Genomic DNA, 17666 nt, shown 5'->3' on the forward strand with positions numbered 1-17666 from the left:
AGTGGTTATTTTGTAAAACAATAAGTGTCAGGGCCCTCGTCAAGGGACAGCCCCAGCTTGCACCACACTTTGCCACTGCCAGCACTGTCAATGACTGAACAAACACAGACACTAGCCATTTCACTACTACATGGGTGACAAATCAGACAGTTTGAGGCCTTCCAAGGCTATACGAATGGTTGGGAAGCAGGTATTGGTTGTTTTAATGTCCGTTTGATTAATTAACAACTGTTGTGCTCATCTCTACATTACACAAACAGTGCCACCATATGGCGGACTGTCATAAGTGACAAGGGTCGGTGCCAAGCACCGGATACCACTGGCTCAAATTAAGCACTGCTCCTAAGCGAAAGATTATTAAACAATCGATGGATGTTCCTCAAAAGAAGCAAAACATGATAAGGAAAAAGGTGTTAAGATGAAAACATTGAAAAGTTAGGGAGCTATTGTCGGTTTTCAGCAATGGTGTCAACTGCTGTGAAAATATGGTTCTCAATGCACTCTTCAATTTACTGCATTTATAAATGAAATTTAACGTAAAGGAGAGAACAGAATCTGCTCTCATCTGTGTACATTGCAGGATGGTTTATGTAGTGGTAGGACTGTAGTAAATTCTGCTTCAGGTATTTGAGATGTACTAGACAAGCATAGAGGATCTGTAGAATTTTCTCTCAACAGTCAATAAGACAATCAGGAAAATATTATGGTGATTTTTGTATGCTTGGAAGAAAAAAATTAAATTGCTGAATTATTTGGTCTGAGTTACACATGGACAGATGATTCTAAAGAGTACTCCTCTGCAAGTACTACTCAAATCAATTTGGAAGGATGTATCTATTTAATATTAACAGAAGGTACAACTGTGTATTTTGACAAGCTAATGAAAAATGCAAACAAAAATATGACCTGCTCAAATTGTAGATCAGACCAAACGTCAACCTTGCAGATATAGAGAAATGAAAAAAACATGACATTGAAGCTACAACGATGCAAAGCTGATGGATCAAAAATAGAAACTGAAGTTACAAACTTCAAATCAGGACAATTTTCAATTGGAAGAATGTATACAACACTATTTCATTAAGAACTTTGTATAATTTCAGGACACTACACTGTGCATTTAAAAAAATAGACTGATTGATAGAATGCAGCAACAGCAAGCTCAGTTTCAAACAAAAACTACCTTTCAAACTTCCTTTCAAATTTCCAATTCCATATCTCTTCTTTCTTCAACCAAAGTTTCAAGAAAGATTAGTATTTAAAGAGTGGCATTCGATGTTTTTTTTTAACGGATGTTTTTTATGGATGATCGGTCTAGAAGACATGTTACGGCCTAACAGGGGTGATGTCTTTAAAGTGGACTCCAAAATTTGAATAGGCTTTACATGTATTTCGCCTAATGGACTATTTCAGAATCATATCATTTTATTTTAATATATTTCTTCATATTAGCTAGAATAATGTATTAAGTGTTTGTAGTGAGTGTGATGCATGGTGTCACATATTCCACTAATAAGAGTCCGAAAATAGATATTGGAGTCACAAAGATTGATCATCATATCGGACTATAGTAGATGTATAAGTGAGAAAATATAATCTAGTTTATGCTAGTTGATATCACTGGATTATTGGTTGTAGCAATTACTGTGCAGATACTACTATATTGAATGGAACTTGCATGTAGAACAACTACAATAGTACTCTCTTGTCTCTTATCTTACTCTGGTCAGATTCGTTAAGAAATATCATCATTGTATTTAGCATCTACATTTTTTCACTTCCTCATCTACTATAGTCCGATAGTATGATCAATCTTGGTGACTGCAATATCTATTTTTTGACCCTTACTAGTGGATAACACTGTGTTATCTTAGTATAGATATGAAGACTATGAGCCGTTGATTATTGGCCAGTTTTGAGGGAGAGACTGTTACTGAAGTACTATAATATACCTTTGGATAGCTGTCCAGTGCTTTTCAACTTTTTCTATTTAGGCAAACCGAGAATTCCATATTTTTGGAGTCATAAACGCTTGCTATTCATCCTAATTAGACCTGAATTTAAGGACAACTTGATAGTTCTAATTTGATGTGAATCGATTGATAATTCTAAATAATCAGCTTTTATATATTGGCTTGTATACGTCACCACAAAATTAACACAAAATGTGGGAGACGTTTGTAACTATTTTCTAATCTGCACTTAAGTATTATGATAGTAGTAGCCTTATTTACACTTTAATTAATGTATCTACTTAGGAGTAATTTCACTTCTTTACAACTTTACATGGCAGCATCCGTTTCATTATCACATGACAAATAGACATCGGGACAGTTGTCCGTCGTCTTTTACCCTGATATTAGGCTTATTTAAAACGGTGCACAGGCAACACACCAGAACAGACTGCATACTCGCAGCAAAGGTTCAGTTTCAAAATCCAGGTAACTGCTTTTACCTCTAGTGAAACCGACTATTAGGGGCAGCAGCCTCTCCTCTTTTTGTTGTCTTTATTCAATTTAGACAATCCAAGAATACTGCAATTCTTGCCTTACATATACCTGCAGTGCTTCCTAAATGAGCCCAAAATTTACCACCAATTTGATTGCTTTAATTTTGACATGAATCGATCGATAATTCTGATATATCGGCTCTTATATAATTTTGCTTGCATATGTCACCACAAATTTTACACAAAATGTAGGAGACGGTTGTAACTATTTTCTAATTCACATATACTTTATTATGAGTTTAGTGGCCTTACGTACACTTTAACTAACATACCTGTTTAGGCATACATTTTTCTTCTTTATAACTCTAATATGGCGGCATCCGTTTCACAATCACTTCACGAGTAGACTTCGGGACAGCTGTCTGCTGTGTTTTACCTTAATATCAGGCTTACCCAAAAGGGAGCATACTCAGCACGCCAGAACACACTGCACACTCACAGTGAAGTATCACTTCTGAAGCTCCAGGCAACTGTCGGGTTCATAAACCAGACTACTTTTAGCTCTAGTTATACTGTCTATTAGAGGAACCCTGTCCTCTTTTTATTGTCTTCTGGTAACATTGGATGTCATACTTGGCATTGCACCCTCCCACTGATTGTGTATATAGAAATTGACCCAAACTCTGGATTTTGACTACACCTTACTTTTTTACTTATGGGGGGAGTCATCATATAAAATGGTATATCATTGACTAACCATCGTATCACAATTTTAGATTACAGGGCTTCACCCGGAATTGGGCTTCATTAAAGCGACTGCATTCTTGAACTCTCACACCTTGAAACCAGAGGGTGAGTTTCCTTTCGTTTTTTTCCATTATTTTGGATTCACTCAGACAACTATGTTGTTGACATGTCAGTCATTAGACATTATTCGATAACTGATACAGTACTTTTGATCTTATTTTAGATAAATTCCCTGTGTAGACACCATATTTTTCAACAATTACCTCCACTGATCATCTATAAAATCCTGGACATTTACATTTATTGATACTTGATTTTCTACTTGATTTCGTGATATCCACTTACACAACCTTCCACTTCTGTTTTCGCTCCATTTACCTTTTATGCACCGTGGTATTCATTTTGGTATTTCTATCTTTCTGTAGTCAACTAATTTGTGTTTACTCATTATGCTACTGTGCTCCTCTTGGCTTGGAGATGTATATAAGAAATTCACTGACTACACATATGTATAAAGGTTTTTCAACTTCATTAAAAAAAAAAAACACACTGCTCATCATGTTTGCCAGACAGGGTGCACACTGGTGTTGGTTATCAGTGTATTTTTTTATTTTTACAATGTAATTCATATTTGATTAGACAACTCTTGTTTGTTGCACTTTCTTCTTTTGACATTTGTAGCACTGATGAAATTGTGATAACAACAAAACACATGTTGGCCATGCTTAGGAATCACAATAAACAACTTGCTAAGAACAATATTAGAGAAATCACATTTGAAGACTACATCACTATAACTGTCATATATATGTTTGTCTTGTGTGCCAGATGAATGTATAAATATTACCTTTCGGCAATCCCGCTGTTTGGGACTTACTGGAGGTACCAGGAGGGCTTGTTGGTCCACAAGGACCTCCACAGCCAAGGGGACTTTATACCCCAAACAGTTGTGCATCTGGAGGTGTGTTTGCAGAGTGGTGGTAAAAGAGGCAGGGCCTCTGGTGACATACAGTTTATTTTATTTTTTATTTATTTGGGAGGGAGCTACGTGGCCCCCCTTTCCTGTGCCAATTTTGGCCCCTGGACTTCATTCCCGGGGACAGGCCTTTTTTCAATGGGGGAAGGGGGCTGCGTGCCCCCCCCTCCCTGGGCCCATTTTGGCCCCGGGGACCCCTTCCCCAGGCTCAACATTTTTAAAAAAAACATTTTTTTGAAAACTTAAAGGAAGGGGGGCTGAGGGGCCTTCCTCACGAACTGATTTTGCCCTGTGGACTCCATTCCCCTGGGCCCGGACTCTTTTTTTAAATTGTTTTAAAAAATAAATAAATACGGGTAGGGGGCTGTGCGTCCCCCTCCCTGGCTGTTTTCGGCCTGGGGACCCCAACCCCCTGGGCCCGGCCTCATTTGTGGGTACCCTGGTCCCACCCAGGTTATCAACCATGTTGGGGACCACAGGGGGTGTCTCAAAGCCCCTGCGGTCCCTGCCAGCTCCCGGCCTCCGTTGGGAGCCGGCATTGCTTTTACAGAGAGGGAGCTGGTAATCATACAGCTCCCTCTCTGTAAAAGCAATTGTGCTCGATTTCAGCAATGCTCTCACTTGCTGAAAGCAAGCACAATTTGATATTGTTTGGCAGATGCAGAAAAGCTATGCCCCAAGGGGTGGGCACACCAGGGCATAGCAGGAGCCAGCCCTGGCCATTTATGGTTCTAGTAGAGGGGGCCACAAGGCCCCTGTTCTTTTTTTTTTTTTAGATAGGGCCCATTTAAAAATACTTATTTAGGCCCCTAGAAGGTGGTGGTCCCCGGGGATCTGGGGGTCCCTGAGGCCCCGCATGTGAAAATTAAACTGCACTGGGGAGGTGGTGGTCCCTGTGGCAGGGAGGTCTTAAAGGCTCCCGTGTTTTATTGGCATCAGCCTCCCCACACTAATTTTAGAAATAGCCCTAGGGAGGTGGTGGTCCCCAGGGCTACAGGGAGGGCGAGCAGGCCCGCTGCATCATTTTAACATTTGCCCCGGTGAGTCGGACCTGGGGGTACCATAAGGGCACTACTGCATAATTAAAAAACACTGCCCCAGGGATTTGGCCCACCCCGGGGCGTCATTAAAAAGACGCAAAGGAGCCCATGTACCTTTTCCTTTCAATTTTGCCACTAGAACAACCGCGAATTCACTACAAAATTGAATAAACCACCCCACCATATCTGGGGGGGTCAGGGTATTCCTACCCTACACCTCTTTTTTTATATTTTATGTGGGCTTCAAGCTGAGTCCCCAAATGGTTGCCAACACTTCCTGGTTGAAGTTTTGGCAGCCAAATAAATTTCAGTAAGATCCACGAGTCCACAGCAAGGAGCTGCACCCCCACATATCTATATTTTTTTTACTTAAATATCTCTAATACTACTGAACGATTTACATAAAATCACAAAAAGCACGTTTTCTGGACCAACATCTAGCTGTCTGCCAAATTTGGTGTAATTCCATTCAGCGATTTGGGTTGTAGTGCCTAGAGGAAAATTAATAGGGAGAACGCATTTTGGGACCTTCCTTTTCTCTCAGACCCCGCTTGACGGATCACCCCGAAACTTTCAACACACAAGCTGAGCTGACTGTAGCAAAACCTTTCAGAGTTTTGTGAAGATTAGTCAAGCAGCTACCACTGGTAGGTTATATATATATATATTCACTGAAAAAACCATAGGTTATAGACCATATATAGTTAGGAATTAGCATTTAAAAAACCTTATTTTACTCACACAAAACCAATGAAATTCTATATATAGTTAGTTGTACTAACTATATATCACGCACCCGCAATCCACTGCTGATCATGTCACATATTACATCATTCATGACATGGTCAGTGACATCACTGATGACATCACTGATGACATCTCAAATGACATCACTGATGACATCACTGATGACATCTCAAATGACATCACTGATGACATCACTGATGACATCATACAGTGACTGTATTTTTCTGTAAAGTTAAAATATGTCTTACATATTTAAGAATGAGTGGATGTATAAGTATCTGGATGAAGGATTTAGTAGGTGCATGACTGACTGTATGAGCGAGTGGTTAAATGTGTCTCACTGAGTGCATGGGTTAGTGACTAAACTGTCTTAATTTGTGCATCATTATGTCTGTTGTTCTGTAAACTGCTGCATGTGTTGATCAGTAGCTATATGAGTAACTATATGGGTTATTGATTGGTTGCCCAAGCATTTGTATGGGAGACTGAGTGTGTGTGTGGGTGGCTGGGAGGTGTATGACTCTGTGCATAGATGTATGGGTTCAAAAGTGCATGTGGAAACAGCTGTATGGGCGGTTGACTGTGTGCATGACTGTATTGGTGAGTGAATGGATATCTCAGTGCTACATGTCAAAGTAAGTACATATGTAAAATACAGTACATGTGAGAGTTGACATATATAAATAACTGTGCATAAGAGCCAGTGAATGTGTGAGTGGCTGTATGGATCATTGTGCTCTTGTATCCAGGATTGTATAAGTGAGTAAATATGTTTTAGTATATGTTTGAATAAGTAAGATGTGTATAACTGTATAGTTGTGAAAATGGAGGTGTGATTGATTCTTTGCATGACTGACTAGGTGTGTAAGTAACTCCATGGATGAGTGACAGTCTGTGAGTGTCTGTTTACACTGAGTGTATCTAAGGTTATATTAGAGTCTGAAGAGGTTCATCGTATTATCACATGAATGATGTCATCAGTGATGTGATCAGTAATGTCAAATGAGATGTCATCAGTGATGTCATCAGTGATGTCATTTGAGATATCATCAGTGATGTCATCAGTGATGTCATTTGAGATGTCATCAGTGATGTCATTTGAGATGTCATCAGTGATGTCATCAGTGATGTCATTTGAGATGTCATCAGTGATGTCATCAGTGATGTCACTGACCATGTCATGAATGATGTAATATGTGACATGATCATCAGTGGATTGCGGGTGCGTGATATATAGTTAGTACAACTAACTATATATGGAATTTCATTGGTTTTGTGTGAGTAAAATAAGGTTTTTTAAATGCTAATTCCTAACTATATATGGTCTATAACCTATGGTTTTTTCAGTGAATTTTCAAGGTTTTGTAAATGCTAATTCCTAACTATATATGGTTTATAACCTATGGTTTTTTCAGTGAATTTCAATGGTTTTTTAATAGCAAATATCTATAGCTGTAAAATGTATTCTTATTTAAATCCCAAAATATATTTTATATGTTTATTAATAATTTTTTTTAAATATTTTTTTTGTTTCGCTCCCGGTCCGCGAACCGGGAAGCTTCCCGTTAGCTCAATTTGATGCCGCGACCCGGTCCGCGAACCGGTAAAAAATCAACTTAGTGACGGTATCGCGTTGCCGCGTAATGCGTCTTATGACGTACTGCGTTAGCGCACCCGGAAGTGCCCCGGGGCGCGGACCGAGGCGCGAAGCTCACCGACCCGGAAGCTAACCGGGGTGCGTCGCGAAAGCGCGACGTATCGCGTTGCCGCGTAATGCGTCTTGTGACGTACCGCGTTAGCGCACCCGGAAGTGTCCCGGGGCGCGGACCGAGGCGCGAAGCTCAGCGACCCGGAAGCTAACCGGGGCGCGTTCCGCAGCGCGTAACATGAGCGTGAGAGGTCATGTGACTTGTTAATAAAACTTTTCATTGGTTCATTTCACTTTTGGTTTCATAATGATGTATGGCTAGGTCAGGTGACCTAAAAATAACACTTTTCATTGGTTGAGAAGTATTGTTTTTCCCAAATGATGAAAACCCCTCCTTCTTTCCTCACTCTGACTTTCATCATTGTGAGAGGAAGACCTATTTTGCTTGTTGGAAAATGGCTTCATTGGTAGCTTCAGCTGGTGGACCCCCACCACCACCTCCACCTCCTCATGGGAAGAGAGGACCACCTCCCCAGGTCATTACCAACACTGAGGAGGAAGATGAAGAAATGGATGAGGAGGGAGAAGAACCACAGTTCTTAGAAGAGTTGCCCCGGGTTTCCAGAAAGAAAGCCAGTTTCATCTGGCAGTTTTATTCGATCCCTCCTGGCCAAAAAAAAGTCAATGCGAGGTATGTCACCTGCCGCATATGCAAAGAACAATTGTCCAGAGGGACGGACAAAAAATATAGCTATGGAAATCACACAATGCACAGGCACATGACAAGGAAGCATCCACTAAATTACAGCCGGGCGGAAATAAGGAATATGCAGGACAATCCAAGACCAACTCCTGTGGCCAGACCAACAATACCGATTTCTCTAACACCAGAAGAGGCACGGGAAACTGTGCCAAATATTCAAGAAAATTTTGGGCACATGATTCACTTATGTATGCACTGTCGTGCATTATTAGCTTGTGACAACATGAGCATCAATGCACTCAACCTGGCGTATGAACACCATGATTGCCCTAACCGCCCCCAGTAATTTTTTTTTGCTCCTGTTGAGCCCTTTTCAACGCCTGTTTTTTGTTGTTTACCCCCCCCCCCAAAAAAAACCAAAAAAAAAAAAAAAAATATAAAACAACAAAAATATAAAAAAAAAGTTCTTTTCAGAACTACCTTCCCTTTCAAAAAAAATTGCTAGAATGTTTAGCACTCTGGCAAGCTCTATTTCTTTTGGTTCGCTCCTGGGTTAGCTTCCCGGTACGCGGACCGGGAGCTAACCAAAAAAATGTTTTTAAAAAAAAAAGTGTAAGTATAAGGAAAGTAAACAGAGAGTGATGTTAAAAGAAAAACAGCTATAGGGAGTAAAGAAGAGATACTGTTTAATAGATCTATTTACCGAAGAAAAGACAGAAGAGGGTATAATTGTGAAAAACAAAATAGATAACGAAGTGAAAGAAAAAAAAAGAGAGTATAACATTAACAAAGAAGAGTTTCTTGGAGAATGTGAGTGAATTTTTAAATAAGATTAAAACATGAGGAATAACAGAGAGAAAAAATAGAAAACAGAAAACAAAAAATAACAGAAAAAGATTAATTGAAACAGCAAAGAAATGTAAGTAACATAGAGCCATATCATCAACATAGGCAATACAAGTTTTGCAGCTTTTATTGGCAGAAATGTGTCGCTAAAGCTGCTTTTGTGGCAGAAAACTGCCGCTAAAACCACTTTTGCACCAGTTTTCTGCCAATAAAAAGAGCAATAATTTTATTGGCTGTGTTCATAATATTCCCCTTAGTGTGCTTCAACTACACAGAGAAAGCATTATGAACAAGTAGTGATAGAGTGATCAGTCAAAGACACTAAGAGTAATAGAGACGGAGTGAGTGAACAAGAGTGAGGAACTATGAGAAGAGAGGGACTGAGAAAAAGAGTGGAAGGAGTTGAGTAAGTAGGTAATAGAGAAAGGAATGAGGGAAGTAGCAAAGGCAGGAAACTGAGGGTTAAAGAAATGAAGCAGTGGAACTAATAGTAGTTAAATGTGATAGAAATGTAACGAAAAGAGTACAAAATATTTACCTTATAATTGTCGTTAAATTACTCACTTTTTGTTTTTATACTTTCAATCTGTGAAAGAGAGAACAAACATTTGAAAAATATTAAAACATGTATTTAAAAATTAGAAAAGACAAGGGAAAAGATTGAAGGACAAACAGTTTTTCAACAACTTTGACACTTACAGAAGCTTCTGCTTCTCCAGGCCCCCTACACAGTCCTAAAGATATACATTTTAAACTAACAGTATCTTGATGCAGATGAAGTGAGGCCTATCTTAAAACATGGTGCATCTTTTGCATTGCTGTTGTTTCAGAAAAGTGTCGCAAGACACTAAAATTTTAAATAATTGCTTCAGGATGCCAATAAGATGTCTACTATCCAGAGGTTTGTTTGAGGTGAGGCCTACTCAGGGTTGCAGATGAGATTTACACTTGTTGAAGAGTACAGAGGAGATAATACATGTGAAGGTCTACCAATGAAGTGAGTCATGTCCACTGCACTCTTCAACAAAGTCCAAACCTCCTATGTTTCCCTGGACAGACCTAAACTTGATCTGCACAATGTGATTCGTAATGATAGGAAACACAGGTGATGTAATTGAAATACGTGCAATTTATTTTGCTCATTTCACAATCACATCACTTGTGTTTCCTTTGCTTAGGTATCTCATTGTGCAGATGTAGTCTAGCATATGAAAGAATACGCAGAAGTGCAGCACTGCATGCAACAACTTTGACACTTACAGAAGCCTCACCTTCTCCATGCCTCCTACACAGTTCTACATATACATCATAAATGCAAACAGTACAGAATTAATTATACATGTTAAATGGTTTATTTTTGCTGTTCTCAGAATGTATCAAAATTCACTAAAAACAGTGACTTGAAGGTATTCATCATATAACAGCGGGGAAAAAAAACACAATCAAAATGATTGTGTTTAAAAAACCCATACAACATAAGAAATCAAAATTCAGAACTCCTTAAAGTTAACTTACTTTCCATGACGTCCAAGGATGTCCTATGAACAGCTTACACTCTTTTGTGCTGTTATTACTTTCAGCCCGCCACTTTCTGAAAGAAAATCTCCATCGTTTTTAAAAACACGTTACATGCAATAAATGACTTCTTGCTCTCTACCACAAGTTTCCACAAGGCCAAATCTGGTCAGAGCCATTTATAACTCTTGGATTTCTTGTAAGCCAATCCCGTCATTTGGCATTTCCGCAACTTTCAGAATTAAAATGTTGAAGATCATTTTCACAATCCTGGAATAGTAATATCTTCCCCTTCTTGCTCAGTCATGTTCTACATTTCCTATGACACTGATACTGCTTACTATGAAGCAGACTTACACTACCTCTATGACTACTACAATTATTTAATTCTCTACATCACTTTTAATCACAAAGCAATGTAAAACAGTAGACAGCATTGCAGACTTACATTCCCTCTACTCCATGTTTTGATTGGCTGCTTCAATTAGCTTATAAAAAGAAACAGTTTTTCTGAACTCATTCAAAGTGCACGTATTTCTCCATGACGTCCAGTCCTATGGTTAGAAGTTATGTCTCTGAACTACACTTATCCTCAAGGCCAAATTGTGTAGGAGCCATTAGAACTTCTTGAAATTCCACAGAGCACATCCCGAGATTATTTCCCTAAAATTTTGGTTTTAAAAACACCAGGTAAGAGTTTTTAAGGTCATACGGCAATTTTTTTTTGAAAATTAAAACAGAATCATTGCAGAATGACCAGCCATTTCTAGACTTTAAATAAGCTGTGTAATGTCCTGATGTTATTGAAGGGCCGTCATGATATATAATTGCTGCAGTTACAAAAGTCCTTCCTGATATTGACAACTGCGAAGCTACAAAATTTTTAATTAAAGTTGTCAATTTTGTTCCATCAGGCCTACATCGTTGGAACATTAAAATGACATACTGGCCATATGTTCGTATAACTAATGTGGACATCATTTCAGATTTACATTGGCTACACTCCATGTTGTGATCAGCTGCTTTTACTAGCTTATTAAAGGAGACTGATTTACTGTCTGGCAAAGTTAAATATATAAATCTTTCTGAGTCTACACTAGTAGTACTTGATACCATACAGTTCTCGCAGTCATGCTGCCATTGATAAGAAAGCCCAAACAGCTGATCTACATCTACACCTTCAGCATGTAATACATCAAGCATATACATTAAAAACTCCTGACAATCTTGCTGAATATTTTGAGAGAATTGTGTTTGGCCTGAACATCTGTCTAACAGATTTCGAATTTCAGACACACTTTCTATGTTTCTTCTATCAGTGCTACATTTCTCTAACACAGAATTTAACAAACTGCAAAATCTTTGATCAGAATTGACCACAATCTCTTCTTTTACATTTTCTAGAGAAAACAAAACATTAACCACTACATTAGCATAGCAGTTGACACCAGAACTGTTTTCAAATTGAAAACCAACAACATCTTCAACAGAATCCTTTTTGTTTCTGCTTGTAATTTTAGGTTCATCGACTTTTCGTCTTTTTGCTACAACCTCCCCAGTATTGGTCACATTTCTTCGTTTCCGGCCTACCACACGTTTCTCAAACAAAGGATACTGAGGCAAATGTGGCGCATACTCTCTTCTTAACCTATTGTATTCCTTAACACAATCTAGATCAGCACAAATGTTTGTGACATCACACTCAATCAAGTACAATCCCGATAAAGTTCTAACTCGTGACAATGCCACATATGCCATACCCTCCTTGAACACAGAACTGCCAATATTCACCAATGCACTGTCTACACTTAAACCTTGCGATTTATGGATTGTCACCGCATATGCCAAGCAAACAGGAAACTGCTTACGGCGAACATATAAGTCTTTTACAAGCAAAAATCTAGCAGAGCAACGACCAATTAGCTGTACTTCCTCAATGCCATCAAATTTAATTTTTAAAAATTCAATTCCATCTCTATTTCTGTATTTTACAAAATCAACAACATTACCCATTGATCCATTTACCAGACCTCTTTCAACATGTAAATTCCTTCTTAAAATTATACGGCAGTTCAAGCACACATTCAGAGTCTTTTCAAAACCTGCAGTTTTAGATATACTCTTCTCTAATGAATCCAATTTTGTTTTCAGATTCTCAGACAAAATAATTGTTGATCCCATTTGCTCTACTCTGTCAATAGCTTCCAGTTTCACAATCTCTTGCTTTTCTAAATGCAACATTTTGTTGTTGAATTTGGCACATTCTGCAAGAGTTGGCATCAAACATATTCCGGATTTCTTATCAGTAATTTTCTGAAAAATATTCTCAGGCACAACATCTTGTTCTGGATATAAATTTGACAGTAATCGTGCATGTAAAGCTTCTTTCCCATGCTCGGTCACTTTTCCAATTCTAACATCTTGTAGAATAGTCTTGTAAACTTCATCCTTCGCCTGACGCATATTTTCATGCAGTTCAGCATAATTGAAGTTTAACCATATATTGACGTTGCCAATGCTGCCTAGGCACTTCCTGGTATCTTCATGCGTGAGCATTTTGAACACAGGTTGCCCATTCACTGGTGTCACCTGCAGAAGATCTCCGAAAACAATGATGTGTTTGCCACCAAATAACACATCATACTCTGTTTTGAGAACTTCTTGCATTCTCAAATGCACAAAGGCAAGCATGACATTGGAAACCATGCTTACTTCGTCAATGATAAGAAGTTTCATTTTCCTCAAGATTCTTGAAACTTCAAAACAAGCATCTCCAGATAGCTTGTGATATTGTAATTTGTTGTCATGCTCCACTGGCAGCATCAGTAAACGATGTAAAGTAATCCCTTTAATGTTATGTGCTGCCAGTCCAGTTGGAGCGGTGACAACACAAGACAGCGATGACTCTGTCCTTTCCTGCAAATAGCATGAAATTGCTTTAATGAGGAAACTTTTTCCAGTTCCCGCTTCTCCACTCACGTACAGTCGGACAGGCTTCAACGACGTACATGAGCACTCTTTCTTGTCATGACTTAATCCATGATCAATTTGCATGGTAACTTCGTCATATATTTTCCTCTGCTCAACGTTGAGTTGTCTTTCCAACTCTTCTAAGTTAACCGCATCCTCCTGAGCATGTGCCATGGCTCTTTCCACTTCATTCATGGCAGTGGCAGCTTCATTTTCGATAACAGGTCCTCCTAGTGGATCCTGACTCAATGAAGCAGAACTCTGACTGTCCTGAGAACTGTCTCTGGCAATCTCGGCTGCAATCGTTGCTTCCTGCTCAATTTCCGCATTCAACATTTCTACATATTTGGGAAAAGCAGGACATTCTATGGTCTCCTTGGCGGCATTGAAAGAGTCTTCGTAACAGAGGAAATCTCCAAGCAGTTCCTCTTCTGCACGCCAAGGCTTGAAAAGTTGCAAAAGTGCTAAATAGAAAAACTCCTTTTTTTCAGGAGATTCGCCACTCAATTTTCGATGGTTTACCAAGTGGCATTTTCTTTGCTTGACCAGACATCCCTCACTTCCTATTACAGCATACACTCCTTTCTCAGTATCTTCTTTGATGTTCCTCTTGAATATGTAATTTTGAAGAACCTCATACAGACAAACATTGTCGAGGTGACTGCTTCTATTTGGATAATATGTATCCAACATGTTGGTCTTCAAAATGTCGGTACTGTTTGGCTCCTTTTCCGCCAAATACTCAATTTCCCGCACAGGTTTCAGAACTCGATTACGCGTTGCAGCAAGACCAAGACTCGCCCAAACGATACTCCTGGACTTGGCATAGAGACTTGCTGAAGACAACCGGTCAGAGCATTCGTAAGCTCCAATTTCTCGATGCGACAACATCTTCAGACTGAAACTGTACAACTTCTTGCTGAGGCTCTTTTCATGGGAAATGTCCTCCCACATATCCTTCAATTCTGTCTTCTCTTTTTTGGTGATGTAAGACGTCACATACCGAGCCACAGCCATACAGTTATCAGCCACAAACTGTATATCCATGTTAGCATTCCACATGGACAAAATCACCGGGTTGTAGTCGTTGATGTACTTGGACTCTTCGTTCCTCTTCAAATTGTATGTGTTTTTAGGTGATTTCTTCATCACATTATGTCGCAGCGAAGACATCAAACTGTTTACTCTTCCTTTAGAAATCACCGGTTGTGGAAAACCGAAACGACATTTGGTGTAGAACTTGTCCTTGTTTCGGAATTTACGACGGCAGTACTTTCCACATCGATGGCTTTGGAAACGCAGAACTTTTTCTCTTAGGCTTTTCTTCTCCTTTGCGTTTGGAACAGCACACGTAGAATACTGTTGGATGAAACTCATCACTGAGTCTTCTGGATCCGTTCCAAATTTAGGTGCATCCTTGATCCACAGCAACATATGTATATGAGGAGCACCTCTTGCTTGGTACTCCTTTCTCCAGAAGAAATCCAACACCTCTCCAAGAGGTGGATTCTTCTTATTCATGATGAAAGACATCATAGCTTCAAATCTATGATTGAAGTACCTACATACATTGACTGGATCCAAAGAGCACAGTTCTCCGGGTGTCTTGAATTCGATGTTATCTACGTTAGCATTTGCCTCTCGTAGAAATTCAAGTAAGTCTTCCCAGCCATACTCGGCACAGCTCAGAGTGAGGAACCATGTGGGAGTACCTAAGTTCCTCAGCATACATTTTAAATCACCATGACGACGGTACCAGTACTCATTAGTACCACGCTGACACGCCATGAGATTAATCAGGTGAGAATCCAAAATACTGTCTTGGACATTGACTTTATCCATAAAGTCACTTGCCGAGATGTTTTGCATGTGTATACCACTTTTCAAGATGTGGTTCACTGCATATGACAGTCCAGATAGATCGCTTTCAAACAGGAGATGAAACAAATAGGGAATGCATTGTCGAAACCTAGCATCTCCTGCATACAATCGCAAAGTCCGGTATTCAGAAGCAGGAATTTGATGAGGTCGCTCATCATATCTTCCTCCCTGACCTGTTGGAAAAAGCTGTGGGAAACACCGAGCTTCCAAACTTTCCTCCCAAACACTAATGGGACTCCCTTTGGCTTGTTTCATTTGAAACAACTCAATAGCATTCCCCATGACTTCCTTGGAATGCAAAGGATGAACACTATAATGTTCATATATTTCTTCACTAGTAGAGGGTTCTACTTTCTCAATTTGACCAGTACACAAATCGCTATGCTCTTCCTCACTTACTTCCTCTTCTGCAACATATACATTCTTATAGTATTTATTATTTTTTTTCAAATACAATGTTGCCTTTTTAACTTTCCTAACATCTACTAAATCTTGCCATATTTTCTTATTCTTTGTCGGAACCCCATTAACTAAGATAACCAGAGGTTCCTCTTCCACTTTTTCTACTCCAATTGTGTTAATGTTTTTCTTCAAATCTAGAGGCAAATAAACAACTCTTCCCTTTAATCCTCTCTGTAAATCTGATGGAGGCAATTTCCCTGTCTTTGGCTCCATTCTTACAATAGCCTGAAAGGGATGGATACTTTGAATCAAAATAGATTCATAAGTATTTAAATCCTTCAATTCAGAAGGAATCTCAACCAATTCCAGATTATTATGAACTGCTCTAGCAGGCATCTGGTTTTGATTTAATTTGCAACAACAATAACTACACACACGTTGATCCAATCCCAAATCAAAACAATTTTCTACCATCAAGTATGTTGCCAAATCCTTCCATTCACTATTATCTTCCCTTTCACTTTTTGCATATAAATCCACTAACTTAGTCTGATTCTTATAATAAGTGCGTCGACAACACACACAAGTGAAATTAGGCCTCTCACTTGATTTCACCTCAAACGTCGCAATTTCCCTCTGGAAATTATCTGTACTGGAAACCTGTACACTATCTTCCACATGACCCTCTTCTTCTTGCTCAATTTCAACATTCTCCTCTTTACTTCCAAAGTAACAAAACTCAATTTCTTCACATATATTCTTCACATCTATTTCAGAACCATGCAAAAGAGCAGCGCATAATTGTTTAAGCATAATTGCTGGACTCTTAGCATAATACAACATTCTAACTAATTTCCTCACTTTATTATGATGCACTGCTAGCATCCTGAAATGATGAAAAACACTCTGGCATACTCTCCTGGAAAGACAAGCCAGTGAATGACCATGCAAACCTGTCACTTCTCTTACTCTGCAAGGATCTAATTCTTGCAACAACCTTATTTTCTGCTTCAAACTTTTCTTATTAAATGACCGTACAAAATCACAAAGCAAATTGATGGAATCCTGTCGCACACTGCAAATACTACTACACTTCCAGGTGTACACAGGACCCTTAGCACGTCTTCCTAAAACCTCATTACCTAACACCTCTTCTGCCTCTGTTGTCACAAGTTTTTCTTTTTCAACTGGACAACCATCTTTCACTTCATAAGCACGACCACTGGTGTCAACTGCATGCACCAAATCATTATCCTGGAAATAACTCTCCTCATTAAAAAATGCCTCACAGCTTGAACTATGCATCCATTCTCCAGAAAAAACTTCACAAAAATTACTACGATTAACTATTCTCTTCCATCTACTATTTCTTTTGAAATCATAAATTGCCTTGTTTAGCTTCCTAATTCTATTGATTATCAAAATAAATAACTTACGTTTAATTTCAAATGCCTGATCAATAACTTTCTCAACTTTTTTTTTTCTCTTATAAAAAACCAGTTTCTGTTGACCTTTCTTAATATTTTTTAACAAATTGCCAATTATCCTGTTGCGGAACATTCGTTTACGAATCTCCCTAAACTGTTGTTTCCTTCTACTATCATGCACAGAGTTATCTCTTGCTCTAGCAGTAACATTTTTGATTGGCCTTTCCTTTCCATTTGAATTCCTTCTCGTTTTATGGACTGAAACATTTTCTGTAGTAATATTTTTTTTACTACACATATTTCTTATGAAATATT

The sequence above is a fragment of the Lissotriton helveticus genome, chromosome 7 (assembly GCF_964261635.1).
Source record: "Lissotriton helveticus chromosome 7, aLisHel1.1, whole genome shotgun sequence".
NCBI lineage: Eukaryota > Metazoa > Chordata > Amphibia > Caudata > Salamandridae > Lissotriton > Lissotriton helveticus.